At 40.3% G+C, this 11,761-nt stretch overlaps 1 protein-coding gene and 1 pseudogene across 2 annotated transcripts in view; both read right to left on the bottom strand.

Annotated features, from left to right (window-relative positions):
* The window catches only part of NELL1 (NEL-like 1 (chicken)), a 1,454,777-nt gene that overhangs the window by 493,590 nt on the left and 949,426 nt on the right, over nt 1-11,761 (bottom strand). The gene's annotated exons all lie outside the window — the stretch shown is intronic.
* On the bottom strand, nt 10,038-11,221 carry LOC102811132 (annotated as a pseudogene).

Genomic DNA, 11,761 nt, shown 5'->3' with positions numbered 1-11,761 from the left:
ACTGAGGAATAATTCTGTAAAGGAAAGCTCAAAAACTGATGCCAGAGAGTAGTCTTTTTATATATGATGAACTCTGCCATAACCCACTCCACCTATGAATGTGGGAGAGTCTTCCCTCCTTCCCGTTGTCCTACTCCTGCTCCCCCTTCCATGAGTATTGAGAGTGAACATGAAACAAGAGTGTCCTTGATTCTGCTGTGATAATGATGAATGACTCTCACTCCTGTTGCCAAGGAATAATAAAAGAATAATAACAGTTGTTTCATTGTATAAAATAAAGGTTGTTTTAGTTGTTGTTAGTTTCCATTCAGCTAGCTGCACCTCATGGCAACCTTATGTACAAAGGAATTTTTAAAAAAACACTGCCTGGCTCTGGTCCTGGCCCTGGCCCTGGCCCTGGCCCTGACCCATCATTAAAGGTAGAGGGAGAAGAAAGACAAGCAATCACAACCATAGTGACAAACACTGGTTAGTAGATACAGAGGGCTCTTGGGCACTGGGAGAGTTGCCTCCTCATTCTTAGCAGGGCAGGCTGAGGATTACTGAGGAAAGGCTTCCAAAGGAGATAATGATTGAGTCCTCTTGAGGAAGAGAAGGTAATCTGATGAGGAGAGGAACAAAGACCAGAGGCAAAGACTGGAATTGGAAAGACTGGATGACTCCGTGACAGCTAGCACTGTCTGCACTCTGTGGAGTTTGGAGTACTGCATTGTGTTTGTGTGGAAAAAGTGGATAAAAATGGTGGGACTAGAGATGCAACTGGTGATATAGAGGTTAAGTTCTCAACTGCGAGTGGAAACTTTAGCATTCTGAACTCATAAGCCACATTGTGGGTGAAAGATACAGTATTCTATTACTGTAAAAATTAAAGCCTTGGGAACTCTCTAGGGCAGGTTTAGAAGTCCTATAAAGTCAGTTCTGGTGTGGCACTGAGGGTGAATGAAAGGTAGGTGTGAACCACAAGGTCAGTGGTTCACACTCCCCAGCTTCTCCTTGGAAACTCTATACAGGACCCCTATGAATCAGAACCAACTCATTGACATTTAGCAACAACAAAAACATAAAGTCACTGTGAGTGGGAATACTTGATGGCAACACATTTGATTGTTTTTGGAAAATTAAACAGAGACTAGAATATGTTACTGTTGTTAGGTTTCATTGAGTTGGTTCCAACTCAGAGCAACCTTAAGCCAACACTGACTACTCGTGCACCAAACTCACAGTCATTGTTACACTTGAGCCCATTTCTGCTGGCAATGTGCCAATCCATCTCTTTGGGGATCTTCCTCTTTTTCACTGACCCTCCATTTTCCAAGCATGATGTCCTTGACCAGGGACTTGTCTCTTCTGAAGTCTCACCACTCTGCGCCTCCTAAGGGGCATTCTGGCTGTACTTCTTCCAACACAGACTTGTTTGCTTTTCCGGAAGTTCATGGTTTGTTCAATATTCACCTCCAGCACCATAACTCAATGCATCAATTCTTCTACTGTCTTCCTTATTCACTATCCAATTTTCGCATGCATATGAAGCCATTAATTATACCATGGCTTCGGTCAGGTACACCTTCATTCTTAAACTGACAACTTTGTTCTTGAACAATTTAATGCAATACATCTGTTTGATTTTTTTACTGTTTCCTCTGCAAGTGTTGATAGTGGATATAAGCAAAATGAAATATTTGATGATTTCAATTCCTTCTCCATTAACCGTATCATTTATTGGTCCAGTGGTGAGGATTTTTGTTTTCTTTACATTGAGGTGCAACTGGTGATCCATACTGAAGGCTGTGGTCTTTGATCTTCATCACTAAGTATTTTAATTACTCTTCCCTTTCAGCAAGCACGGTTGTATCATCTGAATATTGCAGAATGTTAATGAATCTTTCTCCAATTTTGATGTCATGTTCTTCTTTATATCGTCCAGCTTCTCAGATTATTTGCTCAGCATACAAATTGAGTAAGTATGGTGAAAGAATGCACCCCTGGCACGCACCTTTCCTGATTTTAAACCATTCAGTGTTCCCCTGTTATATCTTAGAGACTGTCATTTAGTACAGGTTCTTCATGAGCATAATTAAGTGCTTCTCGAATTGGGCTGTGAACCGCAAGGTCAGCAGTTCGAAACTACCAGCTGTTCCACAGAAGAAAGATGAGGTTTTATGCTCCAATAAAGATTTACAGCCTTGGAAACCCTATGCAGGGTCACTACGAGTCGGAACCAACTACATGGGACATAACCAACACCATCATACCCATTCTCCACAATATTGTCCATAGTTAGGTAAGATGAACAAACTTGAAAGCTTTTGCCTAGTCAATAAAGCACAGGTAAACATCTTTCTGATATTCTCTTCTTTCAGCCAAGATCCATGTGACATCAGCAATAATATCCCTCATCTAAATATGGTTTGAATCTCTGGCAGTTCCCTGCAGCTATTTTTGAATTTCTTTAGCAAAATTTTACTTGCAAGTGATGTTAATGATATTTTCTGATAACTTACACATTTTGTTTCATCACCTCTCTTTGGATGGGCACAAATATGTATCATTTTCAATCAGTTAGCCAGATAGATGTCCTCAAAATTTCTTGGTATAGATGAGTGAGTCCCTCCAGCGTGGTATCAGTTTATTGAAAGATTTCAGTTTGTATTCCATCAATTCCCAGAGCCTTTGTCTTTGTCAGTATCTTCCATATACCTTGGATTTCTTTCTTCAGTATAAATGGCTCTTGATCATATGCTGCCTTTTTTCAAATGACCATTTTTTTTTTGGATACAGAGACACTGTGTATTGCTTCCATTGTCTTTTGATGTTTTCTGTATCATTCAATATTTTGCCCATAGAAATCTTCAATATTGAAAGTTGAGGCTTTAAATTTTTAAAGTTTTTCTTTAGTTCTTTCAGTTTGGGAAATGCTGAATGCATTCTTTCCACTTGGCTGTCTGACTCCAGGTCTCTGCAGAGTTCACTGCAATACATGACTAGAATATGCGAGGTCTTTGATGCTACCATGAGAAGTAGATCTTGTCTGGACAAAGGAAAGCCATTGGTTGAGGGCTTTCATGTAGAGTACTGACATAATCCTATTTACCATTCAAAATCAAAACAACATCCTGGGTACATTGCTATAAAATTGGTGAAAAAGGTCAAATTTTAAGCAGGATGTATATTGGGAGGCTGCATGTACACTGACAGTAATTAAGAAATGTTTAGGTGATATTCATTAAGAGATATTAACCAGTTTATAAATCCAGCAATGAGACAGAGGTGGCAATAAGAAAGTAGAGAAGTGGCTATATTCAAGAAATATAAAGCAGTGATAATAAGATGATTTGATAAGTAAGCAGATATGATTTGCTTCCCTAGTTTAAAAATCCATAATTCATGATAATAGTTCAATTATTATAAATTGTTTTTAAAATAATTATAATGAATACATTTTATGCAGTTCCCTTCAGAGAGTCTTTAAAATGCTATATAAAATGGGATTGAAATAAGTAGATTAATTCCTAAAATGCATCAAGTAATGTACCACTGGCAGTCACAGAACTATAAATTTTATGTACTTTTCTCATTCAAGTTTTCCAACAATCCTATGAGGTAAGTGCATGCATATTTCAGAGATATTGTGGGTTTGATTTCAGACTACCACAATAAAGCAAGCCACATATTTTTTGTTTGTTTGTTTCTTAGTGCTTATAAATGTTATTTTACACTATAATGTAGTCAATTAAATGTGCAATTGCATTATGAAAAACTATAAAATATTGTGAGAAGTACCAAACTGTGGCAAAGAGACATGCAGAGAGAACACGATGGCGGTCAATGCACTGGCTGACCACATACTTCCAGTGTGTGAAAGTACAGATAAGCACAATGAGGTATTCCCGTAACTACTATTTTATTTTACAGATACAAAAAGGCAGTTTTAGGCATATCACTGACTGATTGACTGGTTTGATTTGATTCAACAAGTGTAAATTCGTTATCTTATATATACTAGTAGCACGGGAGGGGAACCTATTTCTGACAAAATTTGTAACATCATTCATGGGCTATATATACATAATTATCAAGTTAAAAATTAGCCTACTATATTTGGTCTAACATTTAATTAACTTGTTCCTAATATGATGACGGGAACTACGGTTACCTTGGCAAGATCACATCAAATGATTTGCAATGTCATATAAAGCCCAGGAAGCATACATACCCCACACCCCTGTTACAGGTTACAGGGGAACAAGAGAGAAAAATATATGGTATTTGTCCTAGAGACACTCATGGCAAAGTGAGTCAGCCTGACAACACAAATGGACATTTTCACTGCGGTGTACTTAGTATCCTTACAGCAATCTGGTCCAAGGACTGTGGGTCCTAGGGATCATAAGAGGGAGGTTGGAGGAAAAAATTGATGGGTATTTCTTTTTCAGCAAATATATCAATGAGGGGGCTAGAAAGGCTCAAAGTGGCTGGCTTACAAGTTTTCCATAGGCACTTGAGGTTTAGAGGGTGTAGCGAAAGTAGAATCCCCATGGAATAGTTTTCCTCTTGTCTATATGGATCTGGTAAAAGGAAATGGGGATAGGATTCATTTGATTCAATAGTGAGAAATTGTTACATCTAATTATAATTGTCACAATTGTGTTACCAAAAGGGGGGGAATAGTTAAACTTAAATTCCAGGAACAAAGGACCCTAGGACCAGCAAGAGAGCAGAGCATGAGCAGAACACAGGACCTTAACCAGAGAAGCAGCAACAACAGAGATGGAGGCAGAGGTGATGGCATGGAGAGCTAGAGCAGTTGAGGACTCTAGACACATGGAAAGACAAAGGCTATATGCTAGTGGCCAGGAGGCTGGCTTCCAGAATTTGCCATTTGGTTGTGTAAACAATTATATATTCCTACGTGGCTTTTTTTGGGGGAGGGGGGCGTGCAGAAGAAAGGGAAGGAAGGGACTTTCTTGATTAAAGAAACAGTCTATGGTGGTTTTGCAGGCAGGATGAAATGATACATGCACTAGAGGGTACACATGCTTTGACATGGATGACAGAACAGGCAATATACAATCAGAGGGAGGTTGGCAGAGGAAAGATGGGACGGGGGGGGCGGGGGAGACACAAGGGAGGAGTGGTTAAAGTGAGTAGTGGTAAATGCTATTATCTGTTGGTGCATGGAGGGCATTGGAAACATGTAACGAAGCAAAGTGTATGATTTGTTGAATGTAAAATTGATGATCTGCTCTGTAAACTTTCAATCAATTCACAATAAAAAGTTACATATATATCAATAAATATGGTGGAATATGCAGGGGGCAAAGCTATGAAAAAGTTTTAGACATAATTAAACACTGAGGGAATAGAGCCTAGGTTGGTGGCTCAGCATCACAGTCTTAGGAGATACCAAGGACACTTGGCATAAGGTAGTCCAAAAGACAATGTCCTACATCCCACTTTAGTGAGCAGCCACTGGAATCTTAAAAAGCTTCTGAACAGCCACATAAGGCAAAAATTACTGGTCTCTCCCCATCCAGAGGAAAGAAGATAAAAATGGCAGCATGTATTAAAGAAGAATGATGAAAATCAAAGACATATGCATATAGAAAAAAGTAGTGTAATGGATTAATGGACCACGTGAATATCAGTTTCCACAACCCTGCAACCAGAACTAGATGGTGCCCTGCTACTGATACTAACAACTGCGTTGAAAGGGATCACATTACAGTGTCCTGGATAGAACAGGAGAAAAATGTGGAACAAAACTCAAAATGAAAAATCAAAGGCCATAATTACTAGTCAGATAGAGACAGGTAGCATCCTAGCAATGACCCTTAATTGTTTTTCAAGGCTGGACATGAACTCACCCCAGTGGTTCAATTTTCAGCCAAATGATAGCTCTATATGGGAACAATGAAAGTAGTGAGGTAGACACAACTTAGAATAACCAACCATTTGGGATAAAAATGGCAGCATTTACTTATTAAAGGACAAAGTGCAGAGGGGTTAGAAAGTAGGAGACATGGAAACAGGAAACACAGGGAGCAAGTGGGTCAGTGAAGTTACACTGAGGAGATTTGTAATCATTCAGGTAAGACAAAATGTGTATGAAGCTTTTCCAGTCCCTGGCGCACCAGGAGCTGCTGGTGTTGGTGCCAGACATGGCCAAGTTCAAGTACCACACCACGCACAACCAGTCCCGAAAATGGTATAGAAATGGTATCAAGAAACCCCGATCACAACGTTATGAGTCTCTCAAGGGGGTGGACCCCAAGTTTCTGAGGAACATGCGCTTTGCCAAGAAGCACAACAAGAAGGGCCTGAAGAAGATGCAGGCCAACAATGCCAAGGCCATGGACGCACGTGCTGAGGCTATCAAGGCTCTCATACAGCCCAAGGAGATCAAGCCTAAGATCCCAAGGGGTGTCAACCGCAAGCTCAGTTGACTGGCCTACATTGCCCATCCCAAGCAGGGGAAGCGTGCTCAGGCATGCATTGCCAAGGGTCTGAGGCTCTGTCGGCCGAAGTCCAAGGCCGGTGCTAAAACTAAGGCTGAAGCTTCAACCAAGTTCTCGACTAAAGCTCCAGTCAAGACCTCAGCTAAAGCTCTAGCCAAGGCCTTAACTAAAGCCCCAGCCAAGGCCTCACCTCAGGCTCCCAAAGGTGCCCAGGCCCCCATAAAGATGGAATGGAATTCTCCATCTGAGGACAGAGGGATTGGCATGACCCTTTGGGCTACCATCTGTATGGAGCTGGTGTCTTCCTGTGTTGTTTGTACAAATAAATATGAGGCAGGAAAAAAAAAATGTGTATGAATTGTGGAATTGAAACTGATCAGCTTCGAAAATCTTCACCCAACTCACAATCACAAAAAAAATCCCTTTTACCTATGTCTAACCCACAGTGGCCCCATGTAAGATTTCTGAGGCTATATATCTTTATGGAAGCAGAAAAGTCTCATCTTTCTCCCGCAAAGCAGTTAGTGGGTTTGAACTTCCAGTCTTGTAGTTACCAGTCCAGTGGCTTATCCTATAGCACCACCTGGGCTCCTTATCAATTCACAAAAAAATACCAAAAAAAGAAACAAAATCTTCCACTGAAATGCATGTATCCACATTGCTTATATTTGGACTGTTTGAGCCATAAGTAAATTCTGTTAAACATGAGAGACAGGACACTACAGTAGGTTATGTATGTGGAGGAGAGGAAATTTTGACCTTATCTCACCTCTGATTCTACTGTAGGTTTGCCCAGAGAGTGTACCTTAAATTCTAGAGGAAAAAAATCAAACCAAACCAATTGTTAATGAGTGGCTTCCTACTCACAGCTACCCTATACACAGAGTAGCAATGCCCTGCAGCATTTCCAAGTCTGGATATATTTATGGAAGCATACTGCTACATCTGTCTCCAGTGAAGTGGCTGATGACTTCAAACCACTGACCTTCCTGTTAGCAGCCAAGCACTTAATCACTGTGCAACCAGGATTCCCAAGTTATTGGCAGTCCTAGATAATGATACCATCTAATAAAGACACTACTATGATTATTTGGGGAGGTGCTCTTTAGGATAAGCACAGGACTGCTAACCACAAGGTCAGTAGTTGGAGCGCACCAGTTGCTGTACTCTGTAGGAGAAAGATGAGGCTTTCTGCTCCCACAAAGATTTAAGAGACCCAGGAACACTACATATGGTTGCAATGAGTCAGAACTGACAGGATGGCATTTAACAACTACAAGACGATAATTGACTCATCCCAGCTTGTCTTACTTTTCAAGAAATTCTGGAAAGACTGAAGGCTGTCACTTTTTCCTCAAACCAAATTCCTTCAAATGAATTCTAGCTTTCCATTTCCCAAACCCAAGACCTGACTTTCTGCAGAATTAGATTAGGTGAAAGCAAGGAAATTTGATTAAATGAAAACAAGTTGGAAACTCTGAGGAACTTCTCACTGTCTAAAACGAGTGTCTTTAACTTGTCATGTTTAAACTATGTTGTTGTTGTCAAGTGCCATCAAGTTGGTTGCGACCCATAGCGTCCCTGTACAAGATTTCCAAAGAGCAGCTGGTGAGCTTGAACTACCAACCTTGTGGTTCAAACTGACTTTGCAGTTCAGTGCATTAACTCACAGTGCCACACCAGGACTCCAAACTATGTTGGAATCCAGTAATTATACAGAAGACACATAGTTTGCCAAAATATTGCCAAGATTTTATTCTTCTCAATTTCACCTCTAACAACATGACATTCTTGCCAGTAAATCAGGAAGGAAACATGAATCATTGTAGTTTTCATTTGCTTCTCAAATAACAACAACTTTCAAGTACTAATAAGAAAAGAAAAACCAAATGCATTCCTATGCTCATTGCTGATGACTTACTTTCAACTAAGACCTTAAACAATAGTGTAAAAAATCTTATCATAGATGCTGTTGTTGGGTGACACTGAGTTGATTCTAACCCCTAGTGACCCTCCTGTGACAGTGAGAACTGCCCTGTATGGTTTTCTAGGCCATCGTCTATGGTAGCAGATCAGTAAACCTTTCTTCCCTGGAGAAAGCTGGATGGGTTCACACTACCAATCTTCTGATTAACAGTCAAGCAGTTAACTATTTACAACAGGAGGGTTCCTTATAACTACGACAATAAACACTTAAACTAGCTCACTGCTTTCTGTTTCCCTATATGCACTCTTTTGCTGGACAAAGAGTATGAGTAAGGAATCCAGGAAATGCTGTTATGCACTGAGAGTGGAATTTGCAGCCCTCAGTTCTATTTGTTTAGCAGTGTGGGACTAGTGTCTGTAAACTGAGGATTTCATCTCTAGATTCTTGAACCCATCTGGAAAGGGCCAAAGAAGTTGTTTCCAAGATGGCTGTAGGATGCAAAGATGTTCATGTGTGAAGAGCAACATCCCCCCAAACTCCTGATATAAAGGTCATAAACAAGACCATGGTAGAATATTCTCTGGGAGGGAGTGGAAGCATTCTGTACTAGCTCAGCTTTATGAGACCTTATTTATTATTTAAGGCACAATGTATACATTACAAGGCAAAGTTTATTGTACTAATTTACTCATTAACAACCTATAAAGAGAAGCCAGACTTAACTGCAGGCAGGTTTGCTGAATTTTAATGACCTAGACTTAAAAAAAAAAAAAAGCAGTTTGGGGAGAGAGCCAACAATCCACAATCAGATCTGATTTATGCAGTATATCTTATCATAGAGAAATGTGAACTGTGCATTAAAAGAGAAATGACTGCCCTCACCTCATTTATAATATAATGTTGTTATTGCTGTTAAGTGCCCTTGAATCTGTTAGTGACCCCGTATACGGTTTCCATGGAGTGAATGGTGCATTTGAATCACCAACCTTGTGGTTAGCAGGTCAGCACTTATCATACATTGTTGTTGTTGTTGTTAAGTGCTGTCGAGTTGGTATCCTACATTCAGACTCCTTAAAATACAATGTTGTTGATGTTCAATGCCATTAAGTCAGTTAAAACTCATAGTGATCCTGTACAGGGTTTCCAAGCAGCGACTGGTGGGCCTGAGATGCGGACCTTGCAGTTAGCAGTCTAGTGTTTATCCTACAGTACCACACCAGTACTCCTTACAATACAATACTGTTGTGGCTGGTTGCCATCGAGTCAGTTCCAAACCATAGCAACCCTTTACAGGGTTTCCAAGGAGCGGCTGATGAACTTGAACTGCTGACCCTGCGGCTCAAACTGACTTTGCAGTACAGCACATTAACTCATGGCACCACACTGGGAGTCATTGATTTGGATAATTTAAACAAAGAAGGTTTATGGAATTTTCATTTAATTGTTGTTGTTGTTGTTAGGTGCCATCGTTTAATAGCGAAAAAATAAATCAGTCTTGATTCAGTTTGTACCCTTCCAAACTGGGGAAGCAACTGGTTTATTCTAGAGCCCACACTAGACAAGTTGGCTGGGATAGCTTGGATGAAGGTGACTAAAGAGTGGGACAGAGAAGAACTGGTTGTGGGAACAGTTTCACCTTCAAGACGCTGAGAGTTTTAGGGTTGGATGTGGTTCATGATGTCTTAAATGATTTCTGATGTGGTACCAGGTCCTCCAACATCTGGTGTATGGATGTCTGTGTTGTTCATGGATGCCAAGACTGCACTTCGAATGGAGTTTGCATACCTAGGAGTAGAGTTCAAGGTAATCCAGCAAGCTACAACTTGCCAGAAGCATGGCAAAACAGTTGGCAATATTCTTCTTGTCTATATTCTTGTTTGTTTGCCTTGTACCTGTTTTACACACTGCATAAAGTTGGCCATAGTTGGCTCCAGACACAAGGTCTGTACTCCGCCCCCCCCCCCCCAAACAACCCTGTGCAAATATTATTGATAATGTTGCCATAACGATTACGCATCAACATGACATCAAAGTGCTGGGGCCTGATGACCAGCTGCATGGTGGTCTAGTCCACATCATGGTCTCAAAGGCTACCTGAGGATAGCATTTAGTCACCTCAGCAGAGGCCATCTGTCAGTTTCATGATATCAGTTTTGTGCACAGCTCTCACGTTCTTGCGCCCTATCTCTGTGCCAGCTTGAAGGCATATTCAGCAATGTGCAAAGACTTGGTCTTCATAGTGATCTTGAGGGTCTCTACCAATCCATTCACTCTCGTGCTCCAGGTTACTGTACTCACCCTCTATGTTTTCCCTAATGACGATGATGCCTACATTGTTGTGGCAGGTAGACACATTCATCAGACTATTACAATAGATAACATTGGCATAGAGCTCTAGCGAGGTGTGAAGTATGCTGTTTCTGAATGTTAGAGTTGAAAGCAGAGTGTGGTCAGTAGCAATGTTGCCCTTTAGGGCCATACCTTTTTGATGGATGGAAAAGATAGCATTGTGAAAGTTCTCTAAACTTCAAGTAGAACTCATCTGTACTTGCTCAAAGTCCACAGGTACACATGCATGTGTGAACACAGACTTGACATGCAACTTAAGTTCTGGACTGATATCATATCCAGGAATTAGAGTCACTGTATACCCCCCACCATACTTGTCAGATGGAGGAACCAAGTAACCTCCAACATACTTGGATGTCTGAGGACAATATGAGATGATCCTCTGAGAGGTCATATAGCCAAGGACATTCTCCAAAGAAGGTGAGAGAATGGTAGGGTGAAAAATTTTCTTCAGAGTACCACTGACAATGGTCAGTGACTTCAGCACCATGATTCTTAAATCAGTATTTATTTTATTAAAATCAAATTGTGTGCTCTTCCCCTTGCTTTGGGGGGATTTTTGATCCATTAAATCTTGCCTTGGTCACAATTAGAAATTCTCACATGTACCTTGTGTTCTGTTTTGCCCAAATATTCTAAAGTAGTAAATAAGCAGCTTAACTGAAGGACAATTATTATAACGTTTATTTTAGAGGGTTTCATGATAATGTATCATTATTATTTAATGTGCCAAGCTCTGTATGAAATGCTTTTTATACATACCTGTCATTTAATTCTCATTACATGTTATTTAATTAGGATGTCAGCCCTATTAGGAAAGCATTATTCTCATGTAAAAGGTAAACTGAGGCTTTAAAACTTATAAAGTCTAACACCACTAGTAAATGGAAACTCAAGACTCCTCTGACCATCTGGTTCCAAAAACTAAGTTTTTAATCAGTACGTGGTCTTATCCATCAGACTTAAATCTCTCTCATTTCCTTATTAACTATGTGATACTGTTGTTGTTGTTGTCAGGTGCCATTGAGTA

This window comes from Chrysochloris asiatica, unplaced genomic scaffold (assembly GCF_000296735.1).
Source record: "Chrysochloris asiatica unplaced genomic scaffold, ChrAsi1.0 scaffold00083, whole genome shotgun sequence".
In the NCBI taxonomy this organism is placed as follows: Eukaryota; Metazoa; Chordata; class Mammalia; order Afrosoricida; family Chrysochloridae; genus Chrysochloris; species Chrysochloris asiatica.
Note: the sequence above shows the minus strand (reverse complement) of the source record. Positions and strands in the feature narration are given on the sequence as shown.